The sequence below is a fragment of the Apodemus sylvaticus genome, chromosome 11 (assembly GCF_947179515.1).
Source record: "Apodemus sylvaticus chromosome 11, mApoSyl1.1, whole genome shotgun sequence".
In the NCBI taxonomy this organism is placed as follows: domain Eukaryota; kingdom Metazoa; phylum Chordata; class Mammalia; order Rodentia; family Muridae; genus Apodemus; species Apodemus sylvaticus.
Window position 1 is genome coordinate 95,968,339 of NC_067482.1, and position 18,184 is coordinate 95,986,522.

The window sequence follows — 18,184 nt, forward strand, 5'->3', positions numbered from 1 at the left end:
TATTTACACTTTGGAATATATATATATATATATATATATATATATATATATATATATCCCACATACATATATATTCCAAATAGATATATACACATACAAATACATATTTCAAAATTAGATATTATTTGGAATTTTTATGTCTTTGGCTGTTTTGCCTGTATATATGTCTATGTACTCTGTGTGTGCAGGGTCCAGAGACGCTAAAAGACAGCATTGGATCCTCTGAACCTGGAGCTGCAGAGGATTGCTAGCTGCCATGTGGGTGGTAGGAGCTAAATCCAGGTTCTCTGGAAGAGCAGCAAGCACTCTTAATTGCTGAGCCATTTCTCCAGGTCTGCTCAAATATATATACATATATATATATATATATATATGTATGTATGTATTTATATATGTGTGTGTGATTTGTATGTATTATTTTCTTACCATTAATCGTTTATAGATTATCTCCTTTATCTTAATCTTTTTATCCAATGAATTAGCAAAAAGCAGCACTACCATATATAGTTCTAGTATTGTGTTTCTGAGTGAGTGTTTAAGAACAATTCTGAATTATGACTTATGAATTAGATATATTAGATATTAGATATATTACATATATTAGATATATAATCATAAATTTAAAAAAGTCTAACTTGCCAGTCTGCCATGCTAATTTGTAAAAGCATCTTAATGTAAAAATCTGCTATAAAATGTAAGAAGTAGTAAATACTCTCTATTTTCTGTCAGGCACAAACTATACTGAAATGCCTTTTAATTGCAAAAGGCAGAATTTTTGGTACAGGGAATTCTAATTAAATTGGCATTGTCAAGAGTAACATAGAACAGTGGTTTTTACTCTTTTTAACCCTGCAGCCCTTTAATAAAGTTCTTCATGTTGGGGTGAGCTCCAATCATAAAATTACTTTCATTACTACTTCATAATTGTAATTTTGCTACTGTTAGGATTTTCCATGTAAATATCTGAAGTGCAGGATATCTGTGAACTCAGGTTGAGGACCGCTGGTGTACTAGCTGTCCTCCCATCCCCTGGAAAGGACTACTGAACACAGACTGAAGCACGGGTGAGTTTTCTGCTTGGTCTGCAACATGAGAGGATTTCCCCAGTCTTTAAACACACACACATACCCAGTTATATAAATCTAACTATAAAACATTTTGAGGTGGCATCTCCTATGTTTGTGAAAAGATGAATGTTACTAATTAAGGTCAATCCTATTTTGAGATAGGGAAACAGGAATTACAGTTGCTATTTTTATAAAAGATCATATCCACATTACTACAAGCTGATTTTACTTAAATCATTTCTGTACAACAGAAATATTTTGTTAGCTCTTTGTTGTCTGAACTTTGATGAATGAATTAAATTATGGCACACATTAAGAGAATGAGACATTTGTTTTTAATAAATAAGACTATTGCTTATTAGTAGCCTTTTAAATATAAACTGTCAGGCCTGCCCCTTCTCCCTTCTCTTTAATCCTGGTAAAAATCATTTTTGTCCCAGGGGTGTCATTCCTGGGATTCTCTGAACACTCAGTCATGGTATCCTCTCTCCAGGTGATGCCTTTGCTCTTGGTGCTACCTGTGTAAGACAATTCTCTTCAGGCAGAAGCCTGACCTGTCTTCTACTCAGACCACTGAGCTTTGATCCAGTCTTCTGACTCTCTCCCTTTCCAGTGTGGACTGGGCACACTTCTGAAGAAATGTCTTCTTACCTTTCTCAATATCTTTCATATGCAATTCACTCTTTTCCGGCTGTGGTGGTTTGAATGAGAATGGCCCCCACAGCCCCAAATATTTGAATCCGTGGTCCCCAGTTGGTGGAACTGTTTGGGAACTGTTTGAAGATGTAGCCTTGTTGAAAGAGGCGTGTCACTGGGAGTGGGCTTTGAGGTTTGGAAAGACTCCTGTGTTTCCCAGTGCTCTGACTCAGCCTTGTGGTTGTGGATTAGGGTGTGAGCTCACAGTTTCTTTCACTTTGCTTCCAAAGTGTGGCATTTTGTCACAGTAATAGAAAAGTAACTAAGACACTGACTAACACTGCAAACATTATGACTTGAAGCCAAATGACCCACTTTCTCTTGATCATATATTTTTAAAAGATGTATTTATTATTTTTATTTGTGTGTATATGTGCACCTATGTGCATTTGTGTGCACCATGTGTGTGCAGGTGCCCCCAGAGGCCAAAGGGCATCAGATCCCTTAGAACAGGTGTTACAGACAGTTGTGAGCTGCTTTATGTGGGTGTTGAGAACTAAACCTGGGTCCTCTACAAGAGCAGTAAGTGCTCTTAACCATTTCTCCAGCCCTGACATGTTCATATTTAATCCTTGTATGCTGCATTTAGAAGCATCGGGTAGGTGCAGCTAATAGTTTTATGGATATGGCTGATTTCTGTGCAGTATGGCTAAACTAACTCATTTATTTTCTGTTCTCATGCCTGGTGCATTTTTACTGAGCTAAAATGACTTTAGGACAAATTCATTTTCTCCTTCTGAAAACAGACAAAAATGCGGTGGCCAGGTGCCCAAAATTCATCTTCTACCTTAAATGCCTAGTATATGTCTTAAATCTTATTTGGTGGGCAACATCACTCTGCATTCTGTGCCCCTTTGTCTATGGCGCATGTCACAGGTGTAGTCTTCAGCCTGCAGTTGTTCTAGAATTAACTGTACAACTCTCATGAGATGACATTCAAGCCACACAAAGACAACAAGGTCATCGAAGGCTGGAAGGAAAGGCGAGCGGGCCCATAAAACAGGTATTAAGATTTAACAAGATTACGGGTGCTATTGAAAAGAGCTCCAGACTGGAGTCCCAGGGAAGGGGCCTCTCAGCTTTGCTGCTGGAAAGCTGCTGAAAGGCTGGCAGAACCCTGTGATAAAGCTCTCTGGAAAACCACCAAATGATCGAATCGTGTCTTTAATGACTATTTCCACTGGACTTTTGCATACGGAATGAGTTGTTCTTGCTCACGCCTGACTAATTGTTAGTATTTCTTTTGTCCGCCTTGTTGGGTAGTTTGTCTGGAGCATGCTCAGTTAGGAAGCTCATTTACTACACAGGAAAGGAAGTGCTGGGCTCCTTTGCAGAACTTCCCGTCACCAGCAGCCACAACTCCCTGGTGACTTGAACAGTAGAGGAAGGAGATGGCCCTTCTCAGGCTGTGTTGAAGTCCGTGAATGAGTGAGTGCAACTTACTAAATTATAGATGAGGCTCATCACTCAAGTGCTCACCAATCTTTCTGTCCCTGGGCCAGAGCAGTCTTTCTAGTTCAGTCATGTTAGCTCTTATGACAAGTACCATTTTTAGAACATCCTGTGCTTTATATTGTATCTGCTGATCCCAGGAATTCTGGGTAATCTCTGGGCAAGCAATTTGCTAAATGCTATACACACAGGAAGCTTCTAAAGACAGGCTAGGCACATTCGTGCCTTATAATCAGAGTGTGGCCGTTTGTTTAGATGCCTGTTCAGAAGCTTCAGGGGGGATTACATCTGAATAGTAAATATTTGTTCTCTGTTGTTGATTTAGGTTATTTGATGCTTCCATTCTGATATGTCTGCAGTTGATTCCATCATTTCAAAGCCTCCTTTTTATTACTTATTTATTGAAGTTTTGGAGGGAGAGTGTCACAGTACTCCAGGCTGGCCTGGACCTCATGATCAGCTAGCTTCTCTAGTGGTGGGATTATAGGTGTGCACCACCTTATCTGGCTTGAATTTTCTTTCCCTTCTCATTATAAGTGGGACCTATCTGGGGGTAAATGGCATTTTACTATTCAGACTTCTTGTTTTCCAGCACAGTTCTATAAGGTGCTTCTGGCCAATAAGATTTCATGGAGGTGAAACTGATGAGATTTGGGGGAAAGCCAGTGTACTCCATAAAAGGTTGGCCTGAGACTTCTGCTCTCTCCTTCCTCTTTGCTTCTGTCTGAGATTCATCCACTGCAAGGGCAGATGTGTGCTAACGATGGGAGAGTAGAAGGTTGGAATTTAGCCCTGGAGGGCAACAGGGCCTGTGGCTGGCTGGCTGGTCCTGATGTCCACCTCCAGACTTTTTGTTAACTTTCAGTGCTAAGGATTGGACTCTAGACCTTGAGCATGGTGGGCAGACTCTCCACCGCCAAGCCACAACTCCAACCTGTAGACCCTTGTTTTAGTGACCATGATCAATCACTGTTTCATGCCACAAACACTGATACTGAAAGTACTGGCATTACAGATATGTCCCACAATGCCTGGCGAGAACTGGTTTCACTTAATTCAATACTGTTATGGTTTTTTTTTCTGGCCCTCCTTGAATGTAGTGACAGCCTCTCATGGGCTGGGGTCCTGGAATGAATAAAAAGGAAAAGGCTTGAGTCCTAGCACACACTGCCCTGCTTCCGACTTCAGACACGGTATAGCCAGCTGCCTCATATTTCTGCGGGCAGATCTTCCCCTTGAGATGGACTGCACCCCATAGTCTGGCCTACTCATTTATTGTTAATATTTCTTTTGTTTGCCTTGTTGAATAGTTTGTGTCTGGAGCATACTTATCATTCCAATGCTCTAGAAAGATGGAGACAGGCAGACCCCTGGGAAACAACATCTGGGCTTGTCCCTTGGCTTCTACATGTGTGTAATACATGCACATAGCACAGACACAGACACACACAGACACACACATACACAGACACACAGGCAAACACACACACACACACACATACACACACACACAGAGAGAGAGAGAGAGAGAGAGAGAGAGAAACAGGAGAAAAAACCGAGTGCATCAGAGAGTTTGGCAAAGAATCCTTAGATTTGACAAGTTCAGTTATAGATGCAAACATGTGCTGTTAGACAAGCAAAATTTAATTTGTTTTAAAAGGTCTTCATTAAAAGGAAGAAAAGATAAATTATGAAACCAGAGCCAATATCTAGGCTCACATCTGACAAAGGACTAGGAGAGCACAGATGCTACTGTACCTCCTTCTTGAAGACAGAAAGAATTATCCAGCTATAAAATAAAAGGACATTTTACCAAAAAGGATTTCCAAACTGCAAGGAACTGAAAAGATGCTCTCCACCATCAAGCATTAGGGAAATGTTACTAAAACCATTTGCAATTATGACTAGAATAAGTCAACAGGCCAGGATGTTGGAATCGGTCCTTTACATGTTGCTTGTGGGAATATCTAGTGATTCAGTCCTTCTGAAAAGCAATTTGTCAATTTCTTAAGCTACTAAATGCAGCTATCATATAACCTGGAAATCTATTCCACTGAAATTAAGACTTACATTTACACTAAAGCCCTCATATAAATGTTTATAGTAGGAATATTTTTTGTAGCCAAACATTTAGGCTCAGGGCCATAGCCTTGTTGAAATTCTCTAGAAAAACTCTGAATGTGCTCTTTCTACTTTTGTAACATGGAACAAAAAAAAAAAAAGTGCAGAAAATAAATGACTTGATTTAAAGACTGCTCAGTCCACTAGAGAAAAACCTCAAGGTATTATAGTACTGTTCTTGTTGTAATCCACATAACCCTGGGTAGTACTGGATGGAATCTGTGTGCCTGAAAAAATAGTCTTTCTGCTTCCAAGTACTTACTGAACATCCGTTATGTGCAAGGCATAAAATTCGCCGTGAACCTAACTGTTATGTGTATTTTGCAGATAAACACACTGGGAGCAGAGAGTTCTAGAATCTTCTCTGTTCTATGACAGCTCCTTGATCATTTGATTTCTAGTCCACAGTTAGCTGTGTTTGAGTCCCATACGTTTTTGTTCCTCAAGTCTTTAGTTGTCATTAGGAAGGATGTATCATGTTACTCTGAGTTGGATCCTAAAATTAGGGTGCTGACATGCAAGGAAAAGGGGGTCTTGAATTAGTAATCTTAGTGCAGTCTCTATCTCTACCATCTGGGTCATTTGTTGGATACCAAGGTGGAGGTGGGGGAGTGGGGGATAGAGTGTAGAGAGGGAAAGATACAACTATTAAGGTAGCTTAGTAGACAAAGTACTCGATGCACAAGCCTGCGGACCTAAGTTATGTAAAACTTAAATCCCCACACTTATGTAAAAAGCCAGGTGAGGTGTAGTGGTGACTATTGGTAACTACTGCTGAGATGTGGAGACAGGCAGAGCTCTGAGAATCAACGGCCAGTTGGTCTAGTTGAAATGGTGAGTTCCAGGTTCAGTGAGAGACCCTTTAATGAGATAATGTATTTTTCCTTCCCAGAATTCCCACTGCTCTAGCAGAGTCTCTGTGAATTGCCTCAAAGCTCTGTTGGGTCTGCTCTGCCACGCTTAGACTGGACTTCCCTTTTTCTTTTCGTTTGTCTCTTGCTGTAGTGCTGCCAGAGCCTAAGTATTCTTTTTCTGGCTCCCCGGGCTCACTCTTTTATTCTCTGTGGGTCCTCTGTATAGCTGCTTGTTTGCCTTGTGACTAACATGCCTTTACGCAAATTTCACCATTCTTTTTCTTCCTCTCAAAACTAAAAATTGTAATGGATGAAAACATGATGAGGAAGACCTCCTGATGCCAGCCTCTGGTCTCCACCTCCACCTTCCTGTGTAAGCATGCCTGCACACTGTTCACACTGCCCCTAACCCCTGACCCCCTCCCCCCTGTGCACATTCACCCAGACACAAACCAAACAAAGGCAGGCAGTGCTGCATTTGTGCTTTCTACACCCTTGGGAGACAACTCAGGAGTCTCCCAGACTGAAAAGGCCAGAGCTGAGGTGTAGTGACATTTTTGAAAGTTCTGGAATTTTTGGCTTCTTTGAAAAAAAAATGCAGAACTATTATAAGAATGTGCTTTTGTTTTAATTCTAGGTGTAGGGATATGGAGCTGCTTTGGACTGTCCTCAGCTGGTGACTGTGATTTGCTTCGTGCTCTAGCAGAAGCGTGGTTTTGCCAGCTGCAGATAATTTCTGTGATTGCAGGACATTTGGAATTCTGGGAACTTTCCAGAAGGTACACAAATGCCAGAGCCGGAGAGGTGGTGATGGTAGTTAGGGAGGTTGTTGGTCATTTAGGGAGGTTGGTTATAGTTTGTTAGTAGCTGTGGTCAACAAAGAATCAAAAGAAAAGAAAATAGATTCAGGGATTTTCCTAATTCCTCTCTCCCCTCTATCCATGTTTCTATCCTGTCTAGTGTTAGAGGGTGAACCCGAGGGCATAAGGAGTGGGAGACGGAGAGCTCACAAGTAGCCAAGACCAGCTACACTGAGGGACCTTGCTAGTGTGGCCCCAGTTGACCTCAGAGCCATTCTTCCCCAACTGAGTGGGAACACTACTGTGCGCAGGCAGAGGAGGTCACTCAGAACTACTTCCATTGCCCTTAAGTCCCCTCCCTACTACCCCAATAGCTGTGAGGCCCAGTCCGTGTCAGGCCTAAGCAGACCCCTTGAGCCTCTGTTGTGGTAGCAGAGGGTCCTAGGCCCCAAGAGGGTGACAGAGGTATGGAAGTGTATAGAGGCTTGGTAGAAGGTGGGCCACGGGAACCTTCCTTACTGTGGGTGCATAAGGCTCCATGCAAAAGGCAGAGACATCTCTACAGGGATGGTTAACCTGACTGCGAGCTGTCTGAGTTCCCAGGAAATGAGGGCAAGGCAAACTTGGGATCTTTTCTCTCACTGGTCCCAGGATTCAAGAGCTGTCTTAGTTAAGTGGGCAGGGTCATATCTATCTAACCATACGCAGGGATGGCTTGGTTATGGGGAAGATGTCTGTGGCCTGGACAGGCTGGTTAAGAAATGTCCCTTCACCAGAAGTGCTCCTGGAACCAGCTATCCCCAGTGATACTCATGGGTTAACATTTCCAACATGTTCCTAGAAACCGTGGGAAGAGGAGCTGGGCAATAGCTGGCTTCTGGTGAAGCTTATGGGCTCGTGTATCTGGATTTGGTGCTCTGATTAAATCATAAATAATGGACAGAGAGCAAAAGAGGACCCATGGCTTTGTGCAGAAGTAATGAGAAAAAGCATCAAACCCTCCCTCCTCACTGCAGGTCTCCCTCTCTAGCAATGAGAACACATACTTCTACTAAGCCTCAACTTCCTTGTCTGTAAAATGGAACGACTGGATTGTATAACTGAGAATGCTGAAATTCTAGGATTTGTCATTCACGTTAGTCAAGTACAGCTTCCTAACACAGGTTTCTCTTCCATCGGCTGCTGTTCTTAGTGGGACAAACAGTGCAGTGTGCAGTGTGCGGTGTGCACTGTGCACTGTGCAGTCGCAGTGTGCTGTCACAGTGTGCATGGCATGCGTTCTGTGTGTCTGTATGGTATACCATGCACTATTTCTTCTTGCTGTTCTGAGCAATCTCCCACATTGCCCAGTCGGTACTAGATTCTGATCCTTCAGAAATCCTCTCCCTCAGACCCACCCAAATAAGCAAGAACACTTGTGTGAAGCATTTTCTCCCCCACAGTGCTTTTTGAGATGCAGACACACCGCTGGAATTACATGCTTTGGACCAGGGACATGGCATGGCTTTGGGAAATTCCATTTGTATTTAGAAGCCAGATTCCTATTTTCAGAACCTGAGGGGAAGCTTTAGTTAGCCTTCTGCTGCTGTGATAAACCACTCACCAAAACCCACATATGGAGGAAAGGGTGTATTTGGCTTACAGATTACAGCCCATCTTTGAAGGAAGCCAAGGCAGGAACTGGATCAGACACTGTCCGAGGAATGCTGCTTCCTAAAACTTTCACAGCTTCTTTTCTTATACAGCCCAGGCCTGTTTATCCAGGGACTGCGCTGCCTGCAGTGGGCTGGGCCTTCCTACATCAATTAGAAATCAAAACTATGCTCCACACACTTGCCCACGGGCCTATCTGATGGAGGCAATTTCTTAATTGAGGTTCTCTCGTCCCAGCTGTGTATAGATCTGTGTCCCGTTGACAGAACCTAACCAGCACTGAGGGCAGGAGAGTGGGGCCATGCTGCCTTTTACCAGCAGAACAAGGATGGGCATCCATCTAGGGGTACCTCTGTCTTCTGTGCCACCCCACCCCCCATTTCCTGTATCTGCATGTCAGGTGCCAGTTTTGAACCGGTTCCTCTCCTCTTCTCCTTTTTTCTCTTCCTCTTGCCTCCTCCTTTGCTTAGAGTTAGACAGTAGGTCAAGCTCCTTCCGGACAGTAGGTCAGGGTTCTTAATCCCTGCCAGGGGGTAGCCCCAGATTAAAGCAGGAGGATCAGAATGTTATGTGATTATCAGAAAGCCGCCCCCTCCTTGTCTGTTGGCTGTTCCGCCTTCTTGGTTGGGAAGAGGGCTGGGCTTCCCCCAGAATCCAGCAGGCTTCCTCTGTTGTTCTGGTCACATGTAGCTGTTCAACAAACCACCTCAAACCAATGGCTTGAAATCACAACTTATTTAGTTTACAAGTCAGGGCTCAAAAGGGACTGCTCCTTCCTGCTGCTGAGTGGAAGTCACTTACTGGGCTGGCTGTAGGTGAGGGGTGACTTAACAGCTGGGAGCTAGCAAGCTCTTTTGCCCACATATCTGCATTTGATGCTAACTGTCTGGGACCTTGCCTGGGACTGTAGGCTGTTGTGCCTATGAGTGCTTTTCTGTGAGTATATGACGGCAGGGTTGCAGGGGAGGGAGTTCTCAAGAGACAAGGTGGGAAAATGGCGTTGTAATGACTTCATCTCTTTATAGTGTTTCTTCTTCTGTTGTGCCAATACATTTAGTGCCATTTTTACTGGTGATACACTCACTGGCCACGTCTACAAGAGTATGATATAGAGTGTACCGTTGAATGGTGAAGAGTTCAATGTTACATTGTAAGAATAAGGTGTGTGTGTGTGTGTGTGTGTGTAGTGTGCTTTATTATGGTAATATAATATTCATAAATAGAATGTAGTGAACATACTCTATATTGTGGCAGTAACTTTACCTCATTTCTTTCCATATTCGCCATCCTTCTTGAGACCCTCCTTGGTTGTCGGTTTGAATTTGTACAAGAAATGGTTTACAGTGGGATTTGTGTTCTCACACTGTCTCCAAAGCTTTTGCTGCTGCGTTTGTCGCTGCAGGCAGCCAATGGCACTATCCTTTCCTGTCCTCAGAGTATCCTTCCCTGTGATCCCCTCCCTTTGAGGGGACATGGGCATATGATGGCTTGTTGAGGAGTGGTTAGGGGCATGGTCTAGGGCTGTGAAGGGGTTTATACTGTAATCAAGGTGCTCATGGACTCTGGGCTAATCTAAGACAAGGTCACTCTGATTATGTCAGCTGGGTGGGGTTTAGTTCAGCATGTCCTTTAAAGATTGTTTTAAATTTACGTATATAGGTGTGCACCTGCATATATGCATGTTACACTCGTGTGGGTGGGTACCTGTGGAGACCAGAGGACAGCGTTGGATTCTCTGGATCTTGGGTCCTCTGAAAGAGATGCAGGCCTTACAACTTCTGAGCCATCTCTTCTGCTCCACGGGGAAGTCCTTTAAAAGAGGATTTGGATCCAAGTTGCCCTATTTTAGGAGGGTCTCACAGCCAAACTATGGATGTCCTGTAGATCCCAACAGTACTTCTGACAGCTGGCAAGGGAACAGGAACCTCATCTCTAGGCTGCAAGACTATAAAATCTGCCAGTAACCTGAATGGGGTTTGAGTCATTCCAGATGAGGACACTGGCCAGGGTCCTGATGCTCAGACCTCAGAGTAATGATGTGTGTGTCTGAAGCCACCAAGTCCGCATTAATGTTACGTGGTGATAGAAACTGAAAACAAGTTGTATCGTGGGATCCACTAGCAAGACAACTTTATTGCATGGGTAACTGGAGAGACACAGGCAGATCCAGTTGCTCTGTGTGCAAGAGCCTGGGCTCACATAGCACTTGCGTCCACCCCTTTGGGTTACGGCAGCCAGATGTAATCTCTCACACCTGAAACCCTGTAACTTTGTTTATCTCTCTTTTGTGGTACGTCTCATATTTACAATTTTTTCAGCATTGCATCTTGCTTTCCTGACCAGATTGTAGAGTTTTCTGGGTGCAAATGGTGGCCTGCTTGTTTTTGTTGCAGCACTTGGCATAATTCTTTGCATGACACCTGTGAAAAGGCGGGGCTCCAACTTTCACTTGTTGAAGAGGCTGCAGAACACTTTGATCTGATGACAGCCAAGCTGTGGTTTTCACGAATATCTCAATGGGCTCCGTTTGAAACATCAGAAGCAGCCAAGCCTTCATTTCTGTGTTTGCACACTCATAGCATTCTTGTCACCCGAGAGTCTGAAGTGCAGTTTACCATTAACGAGCCAGTGGCTTCTGGTTCTCTGGAATTTTCTGCCCAGCAGAACCACAGGTCTAATTAATTTCGAGGTCATCCTGAGATGGAAGCAGAGCCTCTCCCACAGTGCAGGGGTAAAGAGGCATAGATGGGCTTTCCTCCTGGGCACCAAGCACAGATTCGTCTGTAGAAACTACTCTGTTCCTCCCTTTCCTTAGACAGCCTTTGTGGGGAGCCCAGGATGGGACTAGACTTGGGATCCTCCTGTCTCTGCTTCTCAGCTTGCTGGGAATGTAACCATGCGCCATCTCCCTGGCTTAGCTCCCCCTCCGGATTAAAATTAAGGACACGGAGCCTGGAGGAGAGAATCAGAGGATGGGGATTAGCCATGCATTTAAGACGACAAGCCCCTGGGGATGGTGACTAAAGAATAAAGGGCCTTTGGGTGGCCTGAGGGCTGTTCTTGATAACTTTGATTATTGCTAACAGAGCAATCAGCATGAATTACCATCCTGTAACTGATGTAGGAGTGAACCCATAGTGCCTGAAGGAGGCCTGTTGAGTCGCGTTATCAGCTGGGCCCACACTCATGTATTTTGGGGGACACAAGCTGATGGCACTTGGTTTACTTTTTAGATGCTAGGTTAGCCCTTCCAGATCCATGAGCGGCAACCCCAGGCACACACAGCTCTCAAAGATGCGCAGTTTTGTAGACATCATCCCACCGCACCAAAGGAGAGAGAAAGCTGCCCTCTCCTCACTTAAGCTGAGGTAGGGACCCTGATTGTTAGGTTGCCCTGAAGGCATCAAAAGGCATCCACTTTATTTGGAAATCAATAGTGCGTGTCCAGACTTTGCAAAATCTCATAAGGCACTAGACAGCTGGAGCCAGCAGATCGTGTCCTTATTAGTTAGCATCAAGACATTGTTAAAGCCTTCAGTCAAAATTAGTTACACCAGCTATCCCTGGTTTGCCCCATGGTTGTCCCCCATGGTTATTAATGAAATTGAATGTGACAAGGTCCAGATTGTCTATTTCATTTGGAAGACCCGTAAACACTGAGGAATTCTAGAGACACCATGGAATCTGACGTCTGTTGTGTAGACTCTAGACCTCTGTATTTCCCATTAACAAAAAGTAAATGTAGCCCAGGCTGGGCTCAAACTCAGGATCCCCCTGCAGTAGAGACTGTGTATGGTAGGAAGCAGGGCAGTAAGGAGTCAGCAAAAGATCCTATCAGTGCTTCCTTCCCCACTGTAGCTGGAGGGGAAGAGTTAAGAGGAGGGACAGGGCCTATCAGTGCTCCCTTCCCCCTGTAACCAGAGGGAAGAGTTAAGAGGAGGGACAGGACCTATCAGTGCTCCCTTCCCCACTGTAGCTGGAGGGAAGAGTTAAGAGGAAGGGCAGGGCCTATTAGTGCTCCCTTCCCCACTGTAGCTGGAGGGGAAGAGTTAAGAGGAGGGACAGGACCTATCAGTGCTCCCTTCTCCACTGTAACCAGAGAGAAGAGTTAAGAGGAGGGACAGGGCCTATCAGTGCTCCCTTCCCCACTGTAGCAGGAGGGAAGAGTTAAGAGGAGGGACAGGACCTATCAGTGCTCCCTTCTCCACTGTAGCTGGAGGGGAAGAGTTAAGAGGAGGGACAGGGTGCAGTAAGGGGGGGAGGGGTAAGAACACTTGGCTGAATGGACTGGGTTCATCCGGATCATCTGCAGTCTGCCCCAGCTTTTCCAGGAGAAGCTCCTAATAATTCACTGTCTCTCCAGTTGGGCCTAAAGACCTCCCTTTAAACAACAGGCGGCTTCGAGGGCCCTGTGGCTCATTGTTTCAGACCTTTGGAGATCCAAGGCATTCATGTTAGAGAACTGTGGACAAAGTCTGCTTGATGTTTACACCAAAGAAAACCGTGTGTGTGTGTGTGTGTGTGTGTGTGTGTGTGTGTGTGTAAACTGTAGCAGTTTGGCTGCTTATAATGAATCTTGAAAGTCACAGGTATAATTGTGTAAAGAGCACAGAGTCCTGTATTCAAGTTCGGACATCAGCTTGCTGTGTTTCTCTGCTTCTCTGGGTCTGTTTCCTCTTCTGTAAAATGGGTGGGGTGTTCTAAGTAAGTGCTAACATTCCATCCAGAACCCATGCTCTGATTCCCAGACCATCCGTGACCCTGGCCTGAGGCCATCAGAGAAAATCCCTGTGCAGGTGAAAGAGGACAGGGTGGGAGAAAGAATTACATTTAAAATGTCAAAGAAACCGTGAAGAACTATGTTTTACGAAGAGTACCAGGAGCCAGCAAACTCGCAGCATTTAAATCAGTTTGTTGCCCATCACGTTGCTGACTGTTTTCTATATAGCTTCAGGCCAGACACACTTTCTCCTCATGCGAAGGCAGTTTTGACTCAGTGCTTTGAGAGAGCAGAGTGTTGTCTGTCCTGATGTGTTTGAAGTGCGCCTTTCCGAGCTATTGTTGGTAAAGCCCCTTGCAGCTTCCCGACTCATCGTGATGTCATGTGCATTCTGAGGACTGGAGCTAAACTGAGAGGATCTTTATAAAAGGTTTCTTTCATGTCTGAGCTGTAAGAGTTAAAAGAATCTTTCCATAAAAATGTGTCGACTTCATCCATCTTAATCCTCTCCTAGGCTGGTTTCAGTGCCACGGCCCTGGTCCACACTCCTCTGTGATATCCCCTCAGTACCTACAGAGAAGGGACTTGTGGGAGCTGGCAGAGTGGGCTCTCAGGCCCTTCCCATCCCAGCACGGCTAGTAGCTACTGACCAGCTAAGGAAGTGACCACAGCTTCACATCTAACATGCCTTTAGTCAGCTCCTCCACAGCTGGATCCCCCAAATACCTGTCCTCGGTCCAGGACTGCCTTACTGTGGCAGAAGCATGATGACTGGGGAGAACAAGTGGGAAGAGAATGATAACTTCCTCTCAACATATGTATATATCTATATTATACATGTGATGTATATGCATATATTTTTCACGGGAGAGCTATCATGTGTCCCGCAGACTGAGTTGTGCTATTCTTAATCCCACAAGTCCTAACCCCTAATATTAGCGGCGCTTGGAGATGGGGCTCCTTGGGAGCGACTGGGATTAGATGAGGTCACTAGTACAGAGCCCACAACGGCATCAGAAAAGGAAGAGAGAGACAGGCTATCCCTCCACAGCGTGAAGACAGAGACAAAATGGCCATCTGAGAGGCAGGATGAGTGCTAACTAATAGCTACTCATCCTGCTGCTGAGACAAAATACTCTGACAAGAGTTCCTAAAAGAAGAGAGGGTTTTATTTGGCTCGGAGCTCTAGGGTACAGTCCATCATGTCAGGGAAGGGAGAAGGTGGTCCTAATCATCAGCTGTCAAGGCATGCTGGGCCTGGGCTAGCTTTCTCCGTGTATGCAGCCCTACACTGCACCCCCTACCCCAGGAAATGGCACCACCCAAATTTAGGATGGGTTTCCTCTGTCTCAGTTAACCTGCCCAAAATAATCCTTCACGGGACTGTTGAAAATAAAAGTTGGATTAAAAAACATCCCTCACAGATGTGCCCAGATGCTGCCCCTTCAGTGGGTCTGGTACCTGCCAAGTTGACAGTGTTAACCATGCATCCTTATTAGGAACCAAGTCTTCCAGCTCTGATCTGTGAATTTCCCAGCCCCTTGAATTGTGAGAAATGCATGTGCGTTGTTTGCGTTACTGGTTATGGTGTTTAGCTATGGCAGCTCAGGCAGACTAATGTATGTACCGCTTGTCTACAATGCATATGGATGGCTATGGCTCCATTACTAAAAAACTTCCAGGACCCTGGGCCTTAAGCACCATTGCCTTTGCAGTAATCTGTCTCTCTCTGATGTTGGAGCTGAGACTAGAACTGGCTGTGACAACCACAGGGGATGGGATTCTTGGTCTCTGAGGCAGAGTGGTTTGGAAGGTTTGTATAGACCCCTCCGGGGCAAAGTGCCATGCCCATGGTGGTGGGGCAGCAGTGGCTGGTATTCCTTCCCTCTCCTCTCATCTCCCACCAGGGAGTCCAGAAGCTCCGTCACACCTGCCCTGAAGTTGGGCTCACGGTCCTCAGCCTGTGATCCTCTTCTCTGTCACAGCCCCTTGTGAATGCCTGGTGGGTGCCCATCGCTCCAGGAGTGCGTGGGAAGGACTGCGAGGCTTTCCGTGGAAAGAACTGAGAATCAGAAGAAGCACCTCCTCGACTTACGGGAAAGTCAGCAGAGACACTCAGAGAACATGGCTGATGGGGGGAGGGCTTGTTAGAACAGGACATCGAGGACCAGCAAAGACACAAGCGGGGTCTCACTGGAGCTTGAGAGGGTGGGATTGGGCACTGAGGGTTCCTGTTCACGTGACCTGCCGTAAGAAGCTGGGAGACACCTGGAAATGACCTCAAACAGGTAAACACCCGGGAGTATAGTTTATGTCCAGTGGAATGAGAAGGAATGTGGATGTGGATTTGTTTTATAGGTGTGTGTGTGTGTGTGTGTGTGTGTAGTGAGCGTGCGTGTGTATCTCCCGGATCTGATTCATAGTTCCTGCAGGCTTATTCCAGGATAAAGTCCAAGCTTACAAGAGATCAACAGAGACACCCTGAGTCCAAGACTCAGCACAGTCTCCTTCTACACCCTCTGAACCTCTAGGGTCAGCCACCAGTTAGACCACCCCACCCCTCTGGGACTCCCAGCGGGCAGCAGGGCAGCAGGGCAGCAGTAGCTGGTCTTTATTGGCCAGGATGTTGCCCTTTATTGCTTCTCTGTCTTTTGCACAGGCTGCTGAACTCTGCCAGGCCTAGCAGCTCCCCGCCTGGCAGCCTTGGAAAGTTCTATTTATTCATCTCAGATGCACTCACTGTCTCTTCAGAACTGAGCTCTGATGCTGGACAAGGCAGGGCCCAGCACTGCGTAACCACCACGGATAGATAGTGAAGCCACGGGAGGCAGGGGGCCTCACCTGGGCCTGCCTGAGAACTCCTGGCTCTCTGGTCCCTCGGTGAGAGCCCTCTCAGGTTTGTGCTGTGCCTGGTGCTGTCCATTGCAACCCTCTAGTCCACATCCTGTGTAAGGTCTGGTTGTACTCACCGAAAGGCTGTTGCATGAATAAATGTCTGTGTGGCTGGGGAGATGGCTCAGTGGCAGAAAGCACTTGTGTGTGTGGAAATCTGATGACTTGAGTTTGTTCTGTAGAACCCACTGTGGAAGAAAACTGATTCTCAAAGGTTGTTCCCTTCTAACCTTCAGACCTGTCTTGTGGCATGCACACATACATGCACACAGACACACAGACTATGCAAACAATGATAAATACACATTTAAAAATTAAAAATAAATGTATGTGCATGGATCCTACGCACAAGACAGATAAACCGGAAGCAGAGACACGGACAAGTAAACATTGGAGGTGCTGTTCAAGAAAGAGTCACCAGACTAGTGATAAGGGTGCACAGTGACCCCCAACACACAGGATGGATTTACGGGGGGTGGGGGGTAGGGGGAGGCTGGAGTTTGCTTTTGCAAAGCTGTGACATCTCCATCGCTCTTGAGGAAAGCAACAGTAGTTTATTTTTGTGTTCTTTCCACTGGGTTCATACTTATGGGTGATATGTGGTTAGAATGGAGTCACAGCTCTGCTAGAGCACTGTACCGGGAACTGGAGGCCCAGGGCCTCCCACAGTCCCGGGGAAACCCGTGCCTGCCCGCCTGCCCGCCTGCCCATCTGCCCATCTGCATGCCTACTTCACAGAGCAGAGCAGAGCAGAAGCAGATGGGAAGCCCCTCCCACTACACAGCTATCACAGTGGGAAATCCAAAGCCTCGCTTCTGAGTTCCCATTCTTAGCCATTTCACTCTTGACGGGGTTTTCTGTCCCTTTGGTTGCTAGATTTGGGCTTCATGCCTTGAAGCCTGGATACCCCTTGACCGCGACAGGGTCAAAGTGCAGTAAGTCCCCTTTCACAGGAAGCAGCAGCAGCCTTGCTCTTTTCCTTCTATTTCCCGTGGCCTCCCAGCCCTTCCTTGTTTGAAATTGCTGACATCCATCAGCGTGATGGGTCCACAGGGAAGGCATCTTAGCTTGTATTTGTTGCTGAAACTCTAGTCCTTACAAATGGCTGCCGGAGAGGAGCCGCCTTGTTGAGTAGCAAGGGTCCACGAGAAATGATGAGTGAACCAAGAAATGAAAAAGAGCGAGCATCAACAATGCTTCGGCTGTTTTCGGTCCCTCTGGTCTGTGACTTAGGCCGCCCTCTCTGAGCAAGGACTTCTTAGAAGGGCTGCTCCAACCTGCCGGGATTCCAACGACAAGCAAGGCTGAGGAGAGGGAGGCTGGAGAGATGCAGGAGGAGGTGGCTGAAAAGTCTATGGTAGCCCTGTTGCCTGCTGACGTTTTTTCCTGGCGTCTGCCCTCTGGCCTGGGTCCACTGCCCACCGAAGAAGAGGTTGGTTTGGGTTACAGTCAGGACCACATGTGTTTAGGAGCGAGGGTGGGCCCAAGGCAAAGAGTCCCTTCGAGCGAGCGAGCGCTGTGGAACATCAGGTTTTGAACGACTCCATTTAGCAGCAGAAGAAAAGCTCTCCGGAAACTGGAGGGCTCTGGCTGGCTTCCCAGGAGAACAGTGAGTTCCAGGCGACTGGAGCTCCGGAAGCAAGGGATTGTGGGGAGGAATGGGGACGGACAAGCAGGCATCCTGACCGCAGTTCCCCTGGCAGAGCTCTGCTCTCAAGTGAGCATGTTTCTGGAAATGGGGAGGGTTTTATCCTCCCCGGTTGTCATGCACACAGCTAGGATATTGTGAACCTAGTCATTCCCTGGGTTTGCACGTTTTCACAATGGGAGTATCATACACTATTCATAGTTCTGCCTGAGCATTCTTTGGAGTAACGGGATAGACTTCAGCTCCACCTCTTCCTGCCTGAGAGGCAGGAATCGGTCTGT

At 46.1% G+C, this 18,184-nt stretch overlaps 1 pseudogene; it reads right to left on the reverse strand.

Annotated features, from left to right (window-relative positions):
- Positions 1-1,415: 1,415 nt before the first annotated feature.
- Positions 1,416-1,737, reverse strand: LOC127696803 (cytochrome c-like; annotated as a pseudogene).
- Between the last annotated feature and the right edge of the window lie 16,447 nt (positions 1,738-18,184).